This window comes from Loxodonta africana, chromosome Y (genome assembly GCF_030014295.1).
Source record: "Loxodonta africana isolate mLoxAfr1 chromosome Y, mLoxAfr1.hap2, whole genome shotgun sequence".
In the NCBI taxonomy this organism is placed as follows: Eukaryota; Metazoa; Chordata; class Mammalia; order Proboscidea; family Elephantidae; genus Loxodonta; species Loxodonta africana.
Window position 1 is genome coordinate 8,318,521 of NC_087370.1, and position 18,591 is coordinate 8,337,111.

General features: G+C 41.8%; 1 pseudogene; it reads left to right on the top strand.

Annotated features, from left to right (window-relative positions):
* The first annotated feature begins 2,284 nt into the window (after positions 1–2,284).
* LOC135229017 (cullin-4B-like) overlaps positions 2,285–18,591 on the top strand; it is a 145,814-nt pseudogene continuing 129,507 nt past the window's right edge.

The window sequence follows — 18,591 nt, forward strand, 5'->3', positions numbered from 1 at the left end:
AAAAAAAAAAAAATCAACTATGCACAAGGAAGGACAAAATGAAGGATAAAATAGGATAAGAAACACACACACAAAACAAAACAAAACAAAAAAACAGAGAAGAAAATGCAAAAGTAAGGTCTCTTATTGGTCATTACCACGGTTTATATAGAATAAATGCTCCATTCAAAAAGCAGAGGGTGGCAGATGGATTAACATACATCACCCATCTATATGTTGTCTACAAAACACACATCTTAGGCCCAAGAACACAAGTAGGTTACAAGTGAAAGGCTGGGGAGAAAAAAAAAACTTCATGAAAATAGTAACCCAAAGAGAGCTCGGTGGTAATTATAATATCAAACCAAATAGGCCTTCAGTAAAAATCTCTCCTATGAGACAAAAAAGAAGAACATTACTTAATGAAAAGAGTGTCAAATAATTAAGAAGACATAACAATGAAAAATAAGTAGGCACCTAGCATCAGAGCGCCGAAATATATAAAGCAAATTCTGATAGAATGGAAAGGAGAAATTGACAGCTCTGCCATAGTAGTTAGACTTCAGTACACTACTTATAACAAAGCATGGGACATCAAGAAAAAAAATCGATATCTAAGTGGAGGACCCAAAATGACACTACAACAAACTAACAGATGTATATTCAACACTTTACCCAACAAGAGCTCAAAATACATTCTTCTCCAGTATACATGGATCATTCTCCCGCATAGGCTACATGTTTCCTCAAGGTCTTAGTTATCTAGTGCTGCTGTAACAGTGTAACAGTATAACAAGTAGATGGCTTTAACAAAGAGAAACCTAGTCTCTCAGTCTAGGAGGCTAGAAGTACCAGTTCAGGGTGCCAACTCCAGGGAAAGGTTTTCTCTCTCTCTCGGCTCTGGGGAAGGTCCTTGTCATCAAACTTCCCCTGGTTGAGGAGCTTCTCAGCGCAGGGACCCAGTCCAAAGGACGTGTGCTCCTGGCTCTTCTTGCTTGGTAGAATTGAGGTCCCCACCCCTCATTCTGTGCACTTCTCTCTTTCATAGCTCAAAAAGGATTGACTCAAGATACAACCAGATCTTGTAGATTGAGTCCTGCCTCATTCATATAATTGCCTCTAATCCTGCCTCATTAATCTCACAGAGGCAGTATGTATAACGCACAGGAAAACCGCATCAGATAGCAAAATGGTGGACAACCACACAATACTGGGAATCACAGCCTGGCCAAGTTGACACACATTTTGGGAGGACACAGTTCAATCCGTAACAGTCACTAAGCAAGTTCCAATACATTTTAAAAGATTGAAATCATACAAAGTGCCTTCTCAACAAACAATGGAGTAAAATTAGAATTTCAAAGCAGGAAAAAAAAAATGCAGAAATAAATGGAAATCAAGTAACACACTATTAAACAACCAGTGGCTCGAGGAAGATATCACAAAAAAGCTTTGAGTCAAATGGAAATGAAAGCAAAACATAACAAAAATTAATGGGAAGTAGCATAAGCAATGTTTGGAGGGAAATTTATACCTATAAATGCCTACCTATGTAAAAAGGGGAGGTATCTCAAATCAATAAGGTAACCATTTGAGGCACTAGAAAAAGAAGAGTAAACCAAGCCCAAAGAAATCAGAAGGAAGGAAATAACAAAGAACAGAGCAGAGTAAATGCAATAAAGAACAGAAAAAACACCACCAAGAATCAATGAAACCAGATGTTGATTTGTTTAAAAGATCAACAAAACTGACAAACCTTTAGCTACACTGACAAAGCAAAGGAGAGAGATGATGCTAGCACTTAAAATCAGAAAAAAAAAAAAAAAAGATGGGAACATTCAATCCTACAGAAATAACAAGAATCATAAGAGAACACTATAAACAAACAGTTATATGCCAAAAAATTTGATAACCTAGATGAAATGGACAAATTCTTAGAAACATGTAAGCTTTCTATGCTGACTCAGGAAAAAAATGGAAGATCTCAAAACACCCATAAACAAGTGAGGAGATTGATTCATTAGTCAAAAACCTCTGAACCCAGAAACATCCTGGACGAGATGGCTTTACTGGTGACCCCAGAAGTGACCCCAAGCCTTCTTAAACTTTAAAACGAAAGAAAGAAAGAAGAGGAAATGCTTACTAAGTCATTCTCTGAGTCCACTGTCACTCCGATGCTAAAGCCAGATGAAGACATTGCAAGAAAAGAAAACTATAGCCCAATATCCCTTATGAATATAGATGCATAAATCCTCAATAAATACTATCAAACTGATACAGAAAAATGATTAAAGGAGTTTCCACCATGGTCACATGGGATGTATCCCAGGAGCACAAGGTTAGTTCTACATTAGAAAATCAGTCAACGTAAGACACCACATTCCTTAATAGAGCAAAGGTAAGGAACCATATGATCATCACCATCAAGGCAGAGAAGGCATCTGACAAAATCCTACACTCTTTCATGATAAAAACACTCAACAAGCTAGGAATAAAAGGGAAATTTCTCAACATGATGAAGAAGATTTATGAAAAAACCCACAGCTAACGTCACGACACCAACAGCATCACACTAAACAGACCAACAGCTTTCCCCTTAAGATGAGGAAGAAGACAAGGATGTCTGCTCTCACCACCTCTAGTCAACACTGTACTGGAAGTCCTAGCCTGAGCAAACAGGCAAGACAAATAAATAAAAGGTATCCAAACCAGGAAGGAAGGAGTAAATCTACCCGTCTTCACAGATGACGTTATCCTCTATATAGAAGACCCCCAAAGATTGCCTAAGAAAGCAAAACAGCAGGATTCAAGGTCAGCACACAAAAATCTGTTGGGTTTTTATACACGAGTAATGAACAATCTGAAAAGGAAATTAAGGAAGCAATTCCATCTCCAATAGCTTCTATACATTTAACCAAGGAAATGAGAGACTCGTACACTGAAAACTACAAAATGGTATTGAAAGTAACTAAAGAAAAGCTAAATAAATAGGAGGACATTTGCGCTCATGGATTGGAAGACTTCTCATTGTTACCATGTCAATAGCACCCAGAGCAATCTATAGACTCAACACAACCCCCATCAGAATTCCAACAGCTTTCTTCACAGATGTGAAAAAACTAATCTCCAAATTTATAGGGAACTTCAGGGGCTCCAAAAGACCAAAGTCATTTTGCAAAAGAACATAGTTAGGAACACTTTTACTTCCAAATCTCAAAACATGTTAGAAAGCTACGGTTACCAAAACAGTCTGGTCTTGGTGTAATGACAGGTATATAGACCAATAGAATACGATCGAGGGGGGAGCGGGGGGATGGGGGAGAATCTATGATCAACTGATTCCCACAAGGGCGCTAAGTCCATCCTATGGTGGGGCAACTGGATTTCCACAAGCAAAAAGTGAGCCTGGGCCCATACCAAACCAAAACCAAACTCATTGCTGTCAAGTTAACTCTGCCTCACAGCGACCCTATAGGACAGAGTAGAACTGCCCCACAGGGTTTCCGAGGAGCACCTGGTGGATTCAAATTGCTGAACTTTTGGTTAGCAGCTGTAGCTCTTAAACACTGTGCCACCAGGGCTCCTGGACCCATACCTCACATCATATACAAAAACTTACCCAAAATGGATCAAGCACCTAAATGTACAAACTAAACTCATAAAACTCTTATAAGAAAATGGTTTGGGACCTAGTTTTTGACAGTGGATTATAAGATATGACATCAGATGCACGTGGAATGAAAGAAAGCTTAAGTTAGTTGGACGTCATCAGAATTAAACTTTTGTGCATCGAAGGACTTCATCAACAAAGTGAAGAGACAATCTACAGATTGGGAGACAATTTTGGGGAATCACATGCCTGGTTATGGCTTAATATCCAAAATATATGAACACCTAGGATGGCAATGATTCCACAAACAGAAAACCACAGGTGTGGAGAAGATGTTGAGAAATTGGAGCCCTCGTCCATTGCTGGTAGGATTGTAAAATGGTACACCCATGTAGGAAACAGTTTGGTGGTTTCTCAAAAAGCTAAACATAGAACTGCCGTATGATCCAGCAATTCCACTCTTAGGTATATACCCAAAAGATCTGAAAGCAGCAATACAGAGACTTGTACACCAATGCCCATTGTAACACTATTCATAATAGCCAAAAGGTGCAAACAGCCTCAATGTCCATCAACAGATGAATGGCTAAGCAAAACGTGGTACATCCATACAGTGGAATATTAGCCAGCCACGTAAGAGAAATGAAGTTCCAACACACACCACAACCTGCGTGAGCCTTGGAAACATTATGCTGAGTGAAATACATCAGTTACAAATGGACAAATATTGAGTGATCCCACTTACATGACGTATGTAGAATATGCAAGTTTATTAGTGGTTACCAGGGGCAGATGGGAGTGAGACGGAAATGGGGACTCAAGGCTTAGATAGAGGACACTAAGCTTCTGTTAAGGGTGAAGGAAAATTTTGGAAAAGAATAGAGGTGAAGGTTGAACAACCTGATGAATGTAATTAATGCCACTGAACTCTACATGTAAAAAATGTTGGAATCACACACATATATTCATACAAAAGTTGATTCTGATAGTTCTGCCAAGCTCGTTACTGGCTTTTCTGCGTAGATGGGGTGCTGGAACTCCCTACTGTGCCATTTTCGGTGACGTCACTCTCCAGTTCCATTTGCTTGTATCTCCGATAACTTGTGAGTTTTTAAAGTCGGAAAGTCTTATTTATCTTTGGAAAACAGTAAATTTCTATTTAGCTCTATTTTAACCTTCACAGAAGGTAATGTACGCTTCAAACTGCATTCAGATAATGTCTTAAATACAGCCAATAAAGAGTAAAATTTTTAGTCATCAATAAATTAATAATTGTTTTTCTGAAACGAATTATAATTCTGTTTTCTAACAGAGGAAGAAGCAACTTCAGATCTCTGTATCCCCAAAATTGGTGCCACTGGTGTTTAATGAAAGAGATGAGTTCGGTTTAAAGGAAATTAAAGCAGCTACTGGAGTAGGGGAATAGCTATTGTAACACTTACATTTGTGACCTAATAAAAATGTTAAAATGTTGTTTCTCATTAAAAGGATAGAGAATTAAGAAAAATCCCACTGTCATTAACTTGTGGCAGAGCTAGAGCTCTCATTAAAAACCCAAAGGCTAGAGATGTCAGAGATGGTGATACATTTTCTTGTAATGAGGCACTGAAACAAATCTTCAAGATGAAGATCAATAAAATCCAGATGAAAGAAAACAGTGTCTGGTTTTCTCCTGATCCTAATGAGGCAGGCAGCCTCAGAGCCCAGTCCTTCTAGGAGACACCCGCTCTGGCTTATCGTTCTATACCAAAGGGAATCAGCTGCCCTTTCTTCTGACAAGATAACCACAGAATGGGCGACACACCACCTCAACTCTCCTCTGGGTAGAGACTTAACACCCTCGTGAAAGAAAACCAACATCTCCCTTCATCCTGGGGATACAAACCTTGTCTGAAGGTACTGCATAGCCATCCCCAAGCTCTGAGTGCCTGCGTGACGGTCAATCTTGAATATTTACGGTGAATTTACATTTTCTTGTCTGCTCTCTGTAAAAGCCCACTGCCCCAAGCTGCCAGTGAGCAGTCTTGGAGGCAACAGCCAGGATCACTCTTTTCCTTGTACAACGAAATAAAGGTGTCTTTTTAATCCCCCACCTCTGCCTCTTGTTTATTGGCTGTAACAAGTCATGCCAAGCAAAACCTGGGGTTTTCACCCGGCAACACGAGTATCTCCTTTTTCCTTTCCTGACGCCTTTGCAGTTAAATCTTGTTTGCTATTTTTATTGTCATTGCAACCATGCCTCAGTCTTCAATCTTCATCACATTTTTTAAAACTTCAAGGTCTTACAAATTCCATAGTCTCACAATTCATTTGGATTCTCTACTAACTTGACATTTCAACAACAAGAGCCAAAAACTATAGAGCAAGGCATACTTAATGGAAAGAAAGAATCATGGAAATCAGCAGAGGTTCAGTACGTCACTATCTCAGATCCAGAAGGGCTTCAGCATGAATCTAAGTCAGACCTTCTCACCTAATTCATACGAAGAGTGCTTTTTAGACTCACTGTTTGGCTGTGCTTTCGTTATTTGGGGTGGGGAAAAAAGTAATAATTCAAGAAAAGAAGTTATTGTTATCCGGAGGGATACAAAATAAATGCATGAGGTACCTAGCCATGAGGGAATTTTTTTTTTTTAATTTTTTATTGTACTTTGGATGAAGCTTTAAACAACAAACTAGTTTTTCACCAGTTAGTATGCACATTGTTCAATGACACGTTAACAGCCCCGTGACACGTCAACCCTCCCCATTCTCAACCCTGGGTTGCCTATTACCAGCTTTCCTCTTCCCTCCCGCCTTCTAGTCCCTGCCTCAGGGCCGGTGTGCCTGTTTAGTCTTGTTTTGTTCCATGGTCCTGTTCAATCTTTAGCTGAAGGGTGAACCTCAGGAGTGATCTTGTTACTGAGCAGAAAGGGTGTCCAGGGGCCATACTCTTAGTGTTTCTCCAGCAAGTCTGGTCTCTCTTTTTGAGTTAGAATTGGGTTGTACATTTCTCTCTAGCTCTGTCCAGGACCCTCTACTGGGATCCCTGTCAGAGCAGTCCGTGGTGGTAGCCGGGCACCATCTAGTTCTACTGGACTCACTCTGGTGGGGACCGAGGTGGATATGGTCCATTAGGTCTTTGGACTCATATTTCCCTTGTATCTTTAGTCTTCTTCATTCTTCCTTGCTCCCGAAGGGGTGAGACCAGTGGGATTTCCTAGATGGCCGCTCACAGGTTTTTAAGACCCCAGACGCTACTCACCAAAGTAGAATGCAGGACATATTCTTTATAAACGATGTTATGCCAGTTGAGCTAGATATTCCCCGAGGTCACGGTCGCCACAGCCCTCAGCCCAGCAATTCGGTCCCTCAGGGAGTTTGGATGTGTCTATGGAGCTACCACGGCCTTGCCTTGTACAAGTTGTGCTGGCTTCGCCTGTATCGTGTACTGTTTTACCCTCCACCAAACTTACCACTTGCCCATTGTCTACTAAGTGTTTTTCCATCCCCACCCCTCTCCTTCCTCCTACCCATCAAAGATTGTTTCTCTTTGTATGTAAACTTTGTCATGAGTTTTTACATTAGTGGCCTCATCCAATATTTGTCCTGTGATTGACTTCTTTCACTCAGCATAATGCCCTCCAGATTCATCCATGTTACGAGATGCTTCACAGATTCATCATTGTTCTTGATTGTTGCGTAATACTCCATTATGCGTATGCACCACAGATTGTTTATCCATTCATCTGTTCAAGGGCATCTAGGTCGTTTCCACCTTTTTGCTATTGTGAACAATGCTGCAGTGAACATGGGTGTGCATACGTCTACTCATGTGATGATTCTTATCTCTCTAGGACATATTCCCAGGACTCGGATCGCTGGATCATATGGTACTAGCTTTCTACGGGAGCGCCACATCATTTCCAAAATGGCTGTAGCATTTTGCATTCTCTTCAGCAGGATGTAAGGGTCTCGATCTTCCCGCAGCCTTTCCAACACTTGTTATTTCCTATTTCATTGATTTGTGTGGGTAATGCTGGGGTGAGGTGGTATCTCATTGTGCTTTTGATATACATTTCTCTAATGGCTAGAGATCCTGAGCATTTCCTCACGTGTCTGTTGGCTGCTTGAATGTTTTCTTTGCTGAAGGGACTGTTCATTTCCTTTGCCCATTTTTTATTGGATTGTTTGTCTTTTTGCTGTAGACCAAAAAAACCAAACTCACTGCCATGGAGTCATTCTGACTCATAGTGACCCTATAGGTCAGAGTAGAACCACTCCGTAGAGTTTCCAAGGAGCACCTGGTGGATTCAAACCACTGACCTTTTGGTTAACGGCTGTGGCACTTAACCACTATGCCACCAGGGTTTCCTTTTTTGCTTTAGAGGTGTTGGATTTTCTTGTAGATTTTAGAGATTAGACCTCTGTCTGATTTGTAATAGCCAATTTTTTTTCCCAGTCCATAAGTTCTCCTTTAACTCTTTTGGTGAAGTCTTTTGATGAGCATAAGTATTCAATTTTTAGAAGATCCTAGCTACATAGTTTATTCTCTGGAGCTTGTGTGTTGTGGGCTGTGGAAGCTGATGAATCCAAGATCAGCAGGTCAGATGGCAGACCGCTGGCTCAAAGGCTGTGGAAGCTGATGAGTCCAAGATCAGCAGGTCAGATGGCAGGTTGTTGGCTCAAAGGCTGTGGAAGCAGATGAGTCCAAGATCAGCAGGTCAGGTGGCAGACTGCTGGCTCAAAGGCTGTGGAAGCTGATGAGTCCAAGATCAGCAGGTCAGGTGGCAGACTGCTGGCTCAAAGGCTGTGGAAGCAGATGAGTCCAAGATCAGCAGGTAAGATGGTAGGCTGCTGGCTCATAGGCTGTGGAGGCTCCCAAATCCCAGGAGTGGCAGGCTATATACCAGACTGCTGGCTCAAGTCCGAAGAACCGGAGGTCATATGATGACAAGCCAGATGTGCGATTCAGAGCAAGCAAAACCCAGCAAGCTTGGCCAAAACATCCCTATACACTGGGTGCAGGCCACAGCCTCTTATAAGTGATTGGCTGCTCATATCAGATGACATCATGGAGACATTATATCACAAAACAGAGAAAAACTACATTATTACATTAACTACCACGTCATTCAGAACCATAGCCTAGCCAAAGGGACACAGAACCTTAACCATCACAGCCTATGTTACTCACATTGCACCCTTGCGTCCATTACCGCCAAAGATACACTGTTAACGCACAAAATGGTAGATTTTCACTGTTACAATAAAAGAGAAATGTCAACAGCTGAATGCAGAGAGACAGAGCCAAAATAGGAAAAACCCAGGTGCTTCGTGTCATCCCTCCTACAACAAAGACCCAGAAAAACAGGTGAATCAGACATATTTTACAATTTAGGCACCCTAAACACCAAAGACAAAGCTGAAGAATCAGATGCAGTAACAGGTGGAAGGAGAGACAATTCAAAAACAGCAGGGAACTACGGATGGCAGGATCATCAGCGTTTTGATAACCGAACCTGCATGCCATGACACACTGAGGTGAGCAGAAGCTCCCCAAGCCCAAACCAACCTGATTTGGTGCAGCTAAGCAGAAGCGACTTTGCACGCACCTCCAGAATCAAAAAGGAGACACCACACCTGAGAAAAGTTAAGTGCACACTCCGCCCCTCAACCCACCACACATACCACAGCCCTCCTCCCACCAAAGCTCCATGGGCTGAGGAGCACTCCCCCTCCTTATTCATCTAACCGCCTACTCCGACACCACTCCAGCAGCACTCAATGCTGTCATGGCCAAGTCAAACACTCAGGATCCTAGTGCACAGTTGCCTGTCCCTTCCCCCAGCCATGGGTACAGGGGGTTCACAGACTTACAGTGACGTCCGGCCCTGTTCTCAAGAGGAATGTTTTCAGCTTCTCTCCATTAAGAATGATGTTGGCTGTTGCTTTTGCCTATATGCCCTTTACTATGCTGAGAAATTTTCCTTCTGTACCTATTTATTTGAGAGTTTTTATCAGGAATAGGTGATGGACTTTGTTGAATGCCTTTTCTGCATCGATTGAGGTGACATGTGATTCTTTTCTTTTTATTTATGTGGTAGATTAGGTTGATTGATTTTCTAATGTTGAACCTTCCTTGCATGCCTGGTATGAATCCTACTTGGTCGCGGTGTATTATTTTTTGTTATGAGGCTGGAGTCTATTGGCTAGAGTATTGTGGAGAATTTTTGCCTCTATATTCATGAAAGATATTGGTCTGTAATTTTGTTTTTGTAGTGTCTTTGCCTGGTTTTGGTGTCAGGGTTATGCTGGCTTCACAGAATGAATTCAGAAATATCGCTTCCTTTTCTATGTTTTCAAATAGTTTGAGTAGTACTGGTGTAAGCTCTTCTCTGAATGTTTTCGAGAATTCTCCAGTAAAGCCATCTGGGCTAGGGCTTTTTGTTGTCGTTGGGAGTTTTCTTATTCCCTTTTCAATCTCTTCTCTGGTTATTGGTCTGTTCAGATTTTCCACATCATTTTCTGTCAGTTGGGGGAGGTAGTATGTTGGGGGAGGTAGTGTGTTTCCATAAATTTGTCCATTTCCTCTAGGTTTTCAATTTTTTTAGAGTAAGTTTTTCATAATAGGCTGTTGTGATCGTTTTTATTTCAGATAGGTCTGTTGTAATGTCCCCATTTCATTTCTTATTTGGGTTATTTGCATCCTCTCCTGTTTTTCTTTTGTCAGTTTGGCCAGTGCTTTGTTAATTCTTTCAAAAAACCACCTTTTTGTTTTGCGATTCTTTCTACTGTTTTTCTATTCTTCATTTCATTTATTTCTGCTCTGATCTTTATTAGTCCCTTTCTTCTGGTGACTGTGGGCTTCTTTTGCTGTTCTCTTTCTATTTGTTCGAGCTGTGCAGCTAATGTTTTGATTTTGTCCCTTTCTTCCTTCCTGATGTGTGCATCTATTGACATAAATTGGCCTTTGAGGACTGCCTTTGCTGTGTTCCAAAGGTTTTGCTACGACGTGTTTTCATTCTCATTTGATTCTAGGACTTTTTGATTCCATCTCTGATTTCTTCTGTTACCCAGTGATTTTGGCAGGGTGCTATTCATTTCCCATGTAATTCATTTTCTTTTTTTTCTTACTCTTCCTGTTGTTAATTTCTACTTTGAGGGAATTGTGGTCAGAGAAGATACTTTGTATTATCTCAATGTTTTGGATTTTGCTGAAGGTTGCTTTGCGGACTAAGATGTGGGCTATTCTGGACAACGCTCTGTGTGTGCTGGGAAAGAATGTGTACTTTGCAGCTGTTGGATGGGGTGTTCTACATACGTTTATGAGGTCAAGTTGGCTGATTGTGCCCTTTAGCTCTTCTGTATCTTTGTTGAGTTTCTTCCTAGATGTTCTGTCCCTTACCAAGAGTGGTTTGTGAAGTCTCCGACTAATATTGTGGAACCGTCGATTTCTCTTCTCAGTGCTGCTAGAGTTTACGTATTTTGGAGCCCTGGCATTGGGTGCATAGATATTTATAACAGTTAAGTCTTCATGATGGATTGTCCTTTAATCATTTAACAGTGCTCTTCTTTGCCTTTTACGTGGATTTTATTTTAAAGTCTATTTTATCTGAGACTAGTATTGCCATTCCTGCAATTTTTTGGTAGTTATTTGCTTGATACATATTTTTTCGACCTTTGATTTTTAATACATTTATGTCTCTGTTTCTAAGGTGTGTCTCTTGTAGACAGCATGTTGATGGATCCTGTTTTTTTAGGCCGTTTACATTCAGTGTAATTACTGATAGGTATGAGTTTATTGCTGTCATCTTGTCGTGCCTTTTTTTTTTTTTTTTGTAGTGCTAACATTTTCTTTGTTCCTCTTACTCTTTTGTGCTGAGTTCCTTTTCTTTGTGGATTTCTTTCTCATTTCTTTTGCTTTTGCAGATTTTGCTTTTATTGAGACTGTATTTTTTCTTCTTTATTTTGATGAGTAGGTTTGTTAACTTTCTTTGTGGTTACCTTGAAACTTACCCTTATCATTCTAGCTTTGAACCAGCCTATTGTGACTTGGAATCACCTTGCCTTCCTCTCCCATAGAAAGTTCTATACTTACACCGTTTATTGTTCTGATGTTGTTGTCATTTACAGGTTAACTTCTCTGGGTCCCTGTCACAATTCTTTTGGTTTTGGATAGTCCCTGAAAGTTCATTTCCTATGTTGGTATCCGGTTGGTACAATCTTGCATTCTAGATTCAGGCTGTGGCCTGACGTCGCTTGTTCTCAGACCAAAGGACACCCTTTGGTAATTCTTGTAGGTTTGGTTTGGTTTTTACACATTCCCTTAATTTCTGTTTATCTGGAAATGTCCTAATTTCACCATGATATCTGAATGAACGTTTTGCAGGATATGTTATCCGTGGTTGGCAATTTTTTTCTTTCAAAGTTTTACATATGTCACCCCATTGCCTTCTTGCCTGCATGGCTTCTCTGAATAATCAGAGCGTAGTTTTACTGTTTCTCCTATGTATGCGACTTTTCGTTTCTCTTGAGGTGCTCTCAGGAGTTTTTCTTCATCTCTGGTTTCAGCAAGTGTGATTATGATATGCCTTGGTGTTTTTTCTGGGGTCTATCCTACACGGGGCTCGATGAGTTTCTTGGATGGTCAGCAATTCATCATTCAGGATATTAGGGAAGTTTTCTGTCAGCAATTCTTCAAGGATCCTCTCTCTGTTTTCTGTTTTCTCTCCCTGTTCTGGAACTCTGATGGCTCCTCAGTTCTTGCTTTTGAATGTATCCCACATAATTCTCATGGTTTCCTCATCCTTCTTTGTTCTTTTCTCCAATTTTTCCTCAAACAGAGTTGTATCCAAGTGTTTGTCTTCAATTTCACCTATCCCACCTTCCATCATTTCAAACCTGCTCCTCAGCCCATCTATGACACTGTCCATTCCTGAAATCTTGTTATCTTTTGGATTTCTAATTGTTGTTTTGATTTCTAGTGTGAATTTAGTTTGGCATTTTGTTCCTGTAATATTTTCCTAAATTATTCCATTTTTTTGGTCTGTATTTTCCATGAACTTATCTGCCCTTTCCATAAGTTTCTCTATTTTTTCCTCATTTTTGTCTCCTTTTTTTTTACTTCAACTCTTGGACAGCTCTGAATATTAGAGACTTGAACTCCCCGTCAGGTAGTTCTAGTGCCTTTTTTTCTACTGGGAGGTCATCTGGTGTTTTATTTTGGATGCCTACTGGACCAGTCCTGTCCTTTCTTAGTATGTTTTGATATTATCTGCTGTCTTCAGGACATTCAGTGGTTGTTTTGTTGCTTGATTGTAGATTTGTTTGTTTCATCCTTGCTTTTATTTGGTTATGTCTGAGCAGACGGGCTGTGCATTCTCTGTTGTTTGCTTGCCTGTAGTTGCAATATTTTCACCTCCGTGTCCAATGGGCAGAGCCAGTCACTCACCTATGGTGCAGCAGGGCAGGTCCAGCTGGAGCGGAGGAGCTGGGATGGGTTGTTTGTGGCATGTACTAGGGCAGACAGGGCGGGCCAGCAATCAGTGCCAGGCTACTTCTGGTAGGCAGTGCCTGTGCTGCTCAGGGGTGTGATGTTCAGCACCCCATGAAGGTTGGCAGGATAGAGAGGGGAGGTTGTGATGTACAGGGCTAATATGGCTATGGGAAAGAGGAGAAACAGGAGCCAAAAACAATTAAAAAAATAAAAATAGTGCAAAGGGAGATCACCACTGAAGTGGACAGAAGAGAGACTGAGAAATGGAGAAAAACAAAAATTGAACAAAAAAAGAAGAAAACAAAATCCTCCAGGGGCCTTGAAGACCACAGAGGTCTCCCAGGCTGCGCAGTATAGTCTGGCTAGAGGGGGTGTAGATGTTAAACAGCACCAGATATTCAGGAGACAGGAAAGAAGCTAAGTACAGACAGACAAGAACTGAGAAATGAAAAGACAGAAAGGGAAAAAAGTAAAGAAAAAAGAAATGCCTCCAGGGATCCTCCCCATGTGGTTTGTGCAGACTGGGGGATTTGCTCCCACGCCATGTAGTGCAGCATGGCTGGAAGGGGCTCCCAACTGCAACAAGAGAAAACAAACAAAACAGAGCAAAGCAAAAAAGAAAAAAAAAAGCCCCAGGAATCCCACCAGCATGGTGTCCCGTGCCAGAGGAGTAGTTCCCCAGTCTAGTGGGGCTTTGTAGCCTTCCAAGAAGCAAAGACGACACAGGGAGCTAGGTGTTCAAGAGAGAGAAGGGGTAGGTGGTGGGAGGCACCAAAGAAACCAAAAGAGACAGAAGGAACACCAGCTCAGGGACTGGACCAGTGTGGGTAGGGCAAAATCCAAGTGGCCTGCGGCAGAAGCGGTTGCCTCCCTGCGAAAAGGCTGAGGCTGGCAGGAAGCAGAGGAGGCAAAAGGGGGAGGGCAGGAAGGGTGGAAGTTAGGAAAGTATATACCGCTGGTTACCTGGTGCTGTGTCTCCCGCTGGGAACTTCCTGAAGCTGCTCTCCCATACTCCCTGTCCGTTGAACTGGGAAGTGGGTGGGCGAATCCAAGCAGCACTGCACTGCCTGGCCAGTGGAGCCACCAACGCCAGCCAGGAAGCTCAGAGGTAGAGCAGCAGGGAGAGGATGGGGGTGGGAAAGTGTGTATCGCTGAGTTACTGGGTGTTTTGTCTCCCGCTGGGAGGTCCGAGAAGCTGTTTTCCCGTGCTCCCTGTCATCTGATCTCTGACACGACAGCGAATCCCTGCTGGGTTAGCTGAGAAGGAACCTCCGCACATGTCCCTCCTCGCTCTCTGTCAGTTTCTTATTCCATTTGGTGTTTGGCTGAGCTCTTTATCTCTTCATTTGACACTTCGGGTCCCAGGAATGATGTTTTTCTCTGTTTTACTTAGTTTTCTGGGTTTTTCCTGTGGAGGGACAGCTTGGTGCTCCTGTCTATGGCGCCACATCGGCCGCAAGCTGTGAGGAAGGAGTTTTTAATGTTCACTGGAGGGGCAAATTTACGTTCTAGAAACAATTAGCCATAAGTGAAAGGTATAGTTTGACTCAGTGCCAAAATGTGTGTAGTGTAGCCCCACAAAAGGTAGGACATGTTGTCACAACTGGAAAAACTCTCATTGTTGAGTCCTCTACTCAGTGGATGACTATTGAGCACTGGGTGGTACAAACAGTTTGCCCTTGTCTACTCACCGAAAGGCTGGCAGCGTTGCCATGAAAAAAAAATCCTGGCCATCCGCTTCTGCGAGGGCTACAGCCAAGAAAACCTGATGGAACTCAGTTCTGCTCTGTAACATGTGGGGTCACCATGAGTCGGAATCAGCTCTGTGGCAATGGGTCTTTGTTCATTTACTTTTTTAATATATGTTCAGTAGTGTTGAAAATAAACAACTTGGTATACCATTAAGAGATTGCTATGAGGATTTAACAGACATCTTTAAAGTTACACAGCACATCATTACCGAGTAGTAAATCAGTGCTCCTATTAAGATTTTCAGGGTACTTATACGGTAAAACCTGCAAAAGCCAGAACTTGTGTAAGGTGGAAATCTGTCAGAGAAGGAAAACTCAAATATTTTCCACTAATGAGAGTGATATAAAAGTAGTAAGACTGCACCCTGTGAAAGGTGGAAAACTTGCAAGACCTAGAAAAGCAAGGCAGTCCCGTTGAGTTCCCGCTCTCCCACGGTTCACTGTATTTGACTTCAGTGGGAGCTCTGAACAAAAATTTCTAATTGGTTGATCGGAATACACAAATCTTGCAAGAAAGCAGTGTGTCCTCAAACATTATGGAGAATGGAAAAACAGAAATCTTGCTAAGACAATTACAAGGTCAATGAGCCATGACTGCAAGCCCTTTGGAGTCTTAGAAAGAGGACATGTTTGTTAATCTTCAATTGTTTTCGGAAAGAATACGTTTCAAGTGTTTCAGTGAACCTGGTCACCTAGACACAATTACGTGAAACTAGACAAGCTACTTCCAGAGGTTAGCTGCAGTTTAAGGCATAACGATAAGCTTCTCAGAAATGTGAAACGATGCCACTCTTCTCTGGATTTGTGTTGGAAAATAGTTGTTTTTCATTGAGAATTGTTCTCTGTGTTGTAACGTGTTGATTATTGCTACTGTTAAAAGAATAACTAAAAAATATTGTTTTAAATATCTCTAATTCCCAGTAAGGTAATTCTCAACAGGCATAACCCTTCCCATGTGCTCCCCTCCCCTCTAAAAAGCTCTTTTTGGTTCTCAAAAAATGTTTCAGGACAGTTGGCGTAAGGACAAGAAATCTTAAAAATTCAGTAAGCAGTTTCCCAGTGTTAAACTAACACTCCTAACTAATTTTGAAACTGTTTTAGGTACGAGGTAAGATAAAGCAAATAATGGCATTAGAACCAAGAAATTTCAATATAAAAAAAAAACAATTTAAGCAAGTTAAGGAGGGGGTCAGATGGACATCGTTGGTTCGGTGGTAGAATTCTCGCCTTCCTGTGAGAGACCTCAGTTGGATTCTCAGTCAAAAATCTCATAGGCAGCCACCACCTATGTGTCGCTGCTGGCACTCTACTGTGTATGGAGGCCCATGATTCCGTCCGGACTCCACAGCAGCTAACATTAAGAAGGAGGGGGTGGTGGTGATCTGCTGCTTATTTTCCTAGAGGTGGAGGCAGGTTGTAAGCAGAAAACTCTGGCAGGGGCAGAGACAGGGGAAATGTGACTTGGGTAGGATGAGTCTGCAGTGAGTCTTTTATATAAACAGCACTGTATGTTTTTCCTGGTCATTCTCAGAGCTGCCAACCTGTTTTTTTTTTTTTTTTTTTTTGTGGCTCTGGGTTCCACAAATACAACATTGAAGTGTTTCCTTCTAACTTGAATGAATAAACGCTTAATTTTCTTAGCCATCCACAAGTAATATTGTGCTTTCGGCACCCAGTTTGGGGACGGTATTACCATGACTCTGCCTGTTTCAAAAGCGATATTTTACAAAAGCAAGAATGTGGACTTGGGAGTACAAGGGCAAATGACTTAAATTCTTAGAGCTTCATTTTTAGGTTGGTTTCAGAAAGTGAGGGTGATAATCCCTACTCTGTTGATAGCGTTGGAAGGACTGCACATTCAAGACCACCGTTAATACATAACAGCAGAAAGAAGCAAATGATAAAGAGACCAGACAGACTCCACCACGGCAAATCAAGCTGTGTGCACATACCTTAGCGACACAGAAGGAAGTTGGTGCAGTCCTGACACGTGGCAGGGAGCTTGACCACAGTCTCCAAGATGACAATTAGTGTCTAGACTCTTGGGCCCTAAAGCTGGATTTCCCCCTAGGATCCAGCCTTACATAGGTAAGGTCAACTTTAAGTCCTATCTGGCTATCTCTTGGAAACCACCTCACCTGGGCCAGGATCTCCTTATCAATCCCAGAGCCTCAGAAATCACAACGTGTTTACGTGATCCATTATATTCAACTCCTCATCTATCATCCTTAGAACTTCCTGGTGCTGCCCAGCCTGGAAGTGGCCCTTGTGGCACAGTGGTTAAGGGACTGGCTGCTTACCAAATGGTTGGCAGTTTCAACCCGGAAGCATGCTCATGGAACAAAGAAATACCATAGGATCAAGTATCAATTTCTCTCAGAAACCGCGGAGGCCAGTAGGCAGTAAAATTACGTATTTAAAGTGCTGAAAGAAAAGAACCTTCACCAACATTATATCCAGCAAAACTGTCCTTCAAGAATGATGGTGAGACTAAAATGATGTCCTGTAGGTCTCTTAAGCTCTGTCCATTTTTCTTCATTCTTTTCTCCTTCTTCTTCTCAGACTGGACAATCACATCAGTTGATTTAACATATCAGACTAGTAGTTCACTGCCTGGGCTTCCTCATGGACAATTTCTATTAATTTTCTTTTCCTGTGAATGGCCCACGCTTTGTTTCTTTGCATACATTGTATTTTTGTTGTTGTTATTGGCAACCGGTTGCTTTGAATACTATAGTGGGGTAATGCTGAAAATCAGCTTCTACCTCCTCCCTGGAGTTTGCTGTTTGCTTACTTAATATCTTTCCTCAGCTGTTTTCTAAAGTCTGGATGCTTTGTCAGGTGCGACCACGGAGGTCTCTGTAAGTGGTCCTTACTGGTCAGCTAGTGTTTTATTTTATTTATTTTGTTGTTCAGAATATACACAGCAAACCATACACCAATTTAACACTTTCTATGTGTACAATTCAGTGGCACTGTTACACCTTTTCAGCTGTGCCATCGTTCTCACCTTCCTTTTCTGGGTTGTTCTTCCCCCATTAACATAAACTCGCTGTCCCCCAAGGTTCCTGTCTAATCTTTTGAGTTGCTGTTGTCAGTTTGATCCCCCACGGAGAGTTCTTAAAAGCACATAGTACTCAAGGTTGTTGTTGTTAGGTGCCCTCAAGTTCGTTCCGACTCATAGCAACCCTACGTACGACAGGACGAAACACTTCCCGGTCCTGTGCCATCCTTACAATTGTTGTTATGCTTGAGCCCACTGTTGCACCCACCGTGTCAAGCCACCTCATCGCGGGTCTTCCTCTTTCCCGCTGACACTGTACTCTGCCAAGCATGATGTCCTTCTCCAGGGACTGATCTCTCCTGACAACATACCCGAAGTGTTAAGATGCAGTCTCGCCATCCTTGCTTCTAACGAGCATTCTGGTTGTGATGCTTCCAAGACAGATTTGTTCATACTTTTGGCAGTCCATGGTATATTCACTATTCTTTGCCAACACCACAACTGAAAGGAATCAGTTCTTTTTTGGCCTTCTTTATTCATTGTCCAGCTTTCACATGCATGTGATGCGGTTGAAAATACCATGCCTTGGGTCAGGCGCATCTTAATTTTCAAGGCGACATCTTTGCTTTTCAACACCTTAAAGAGGTCCTTTGCAGCAGATTTGCCCGATGCAATGCGTCTTTTGATTTCTTGACTGCTGCTTCCATGTGTGTTGATTGTGGATCCAAGTACAACAAAATCCTTGACAACTTCAACCTTTTCTCTTTTG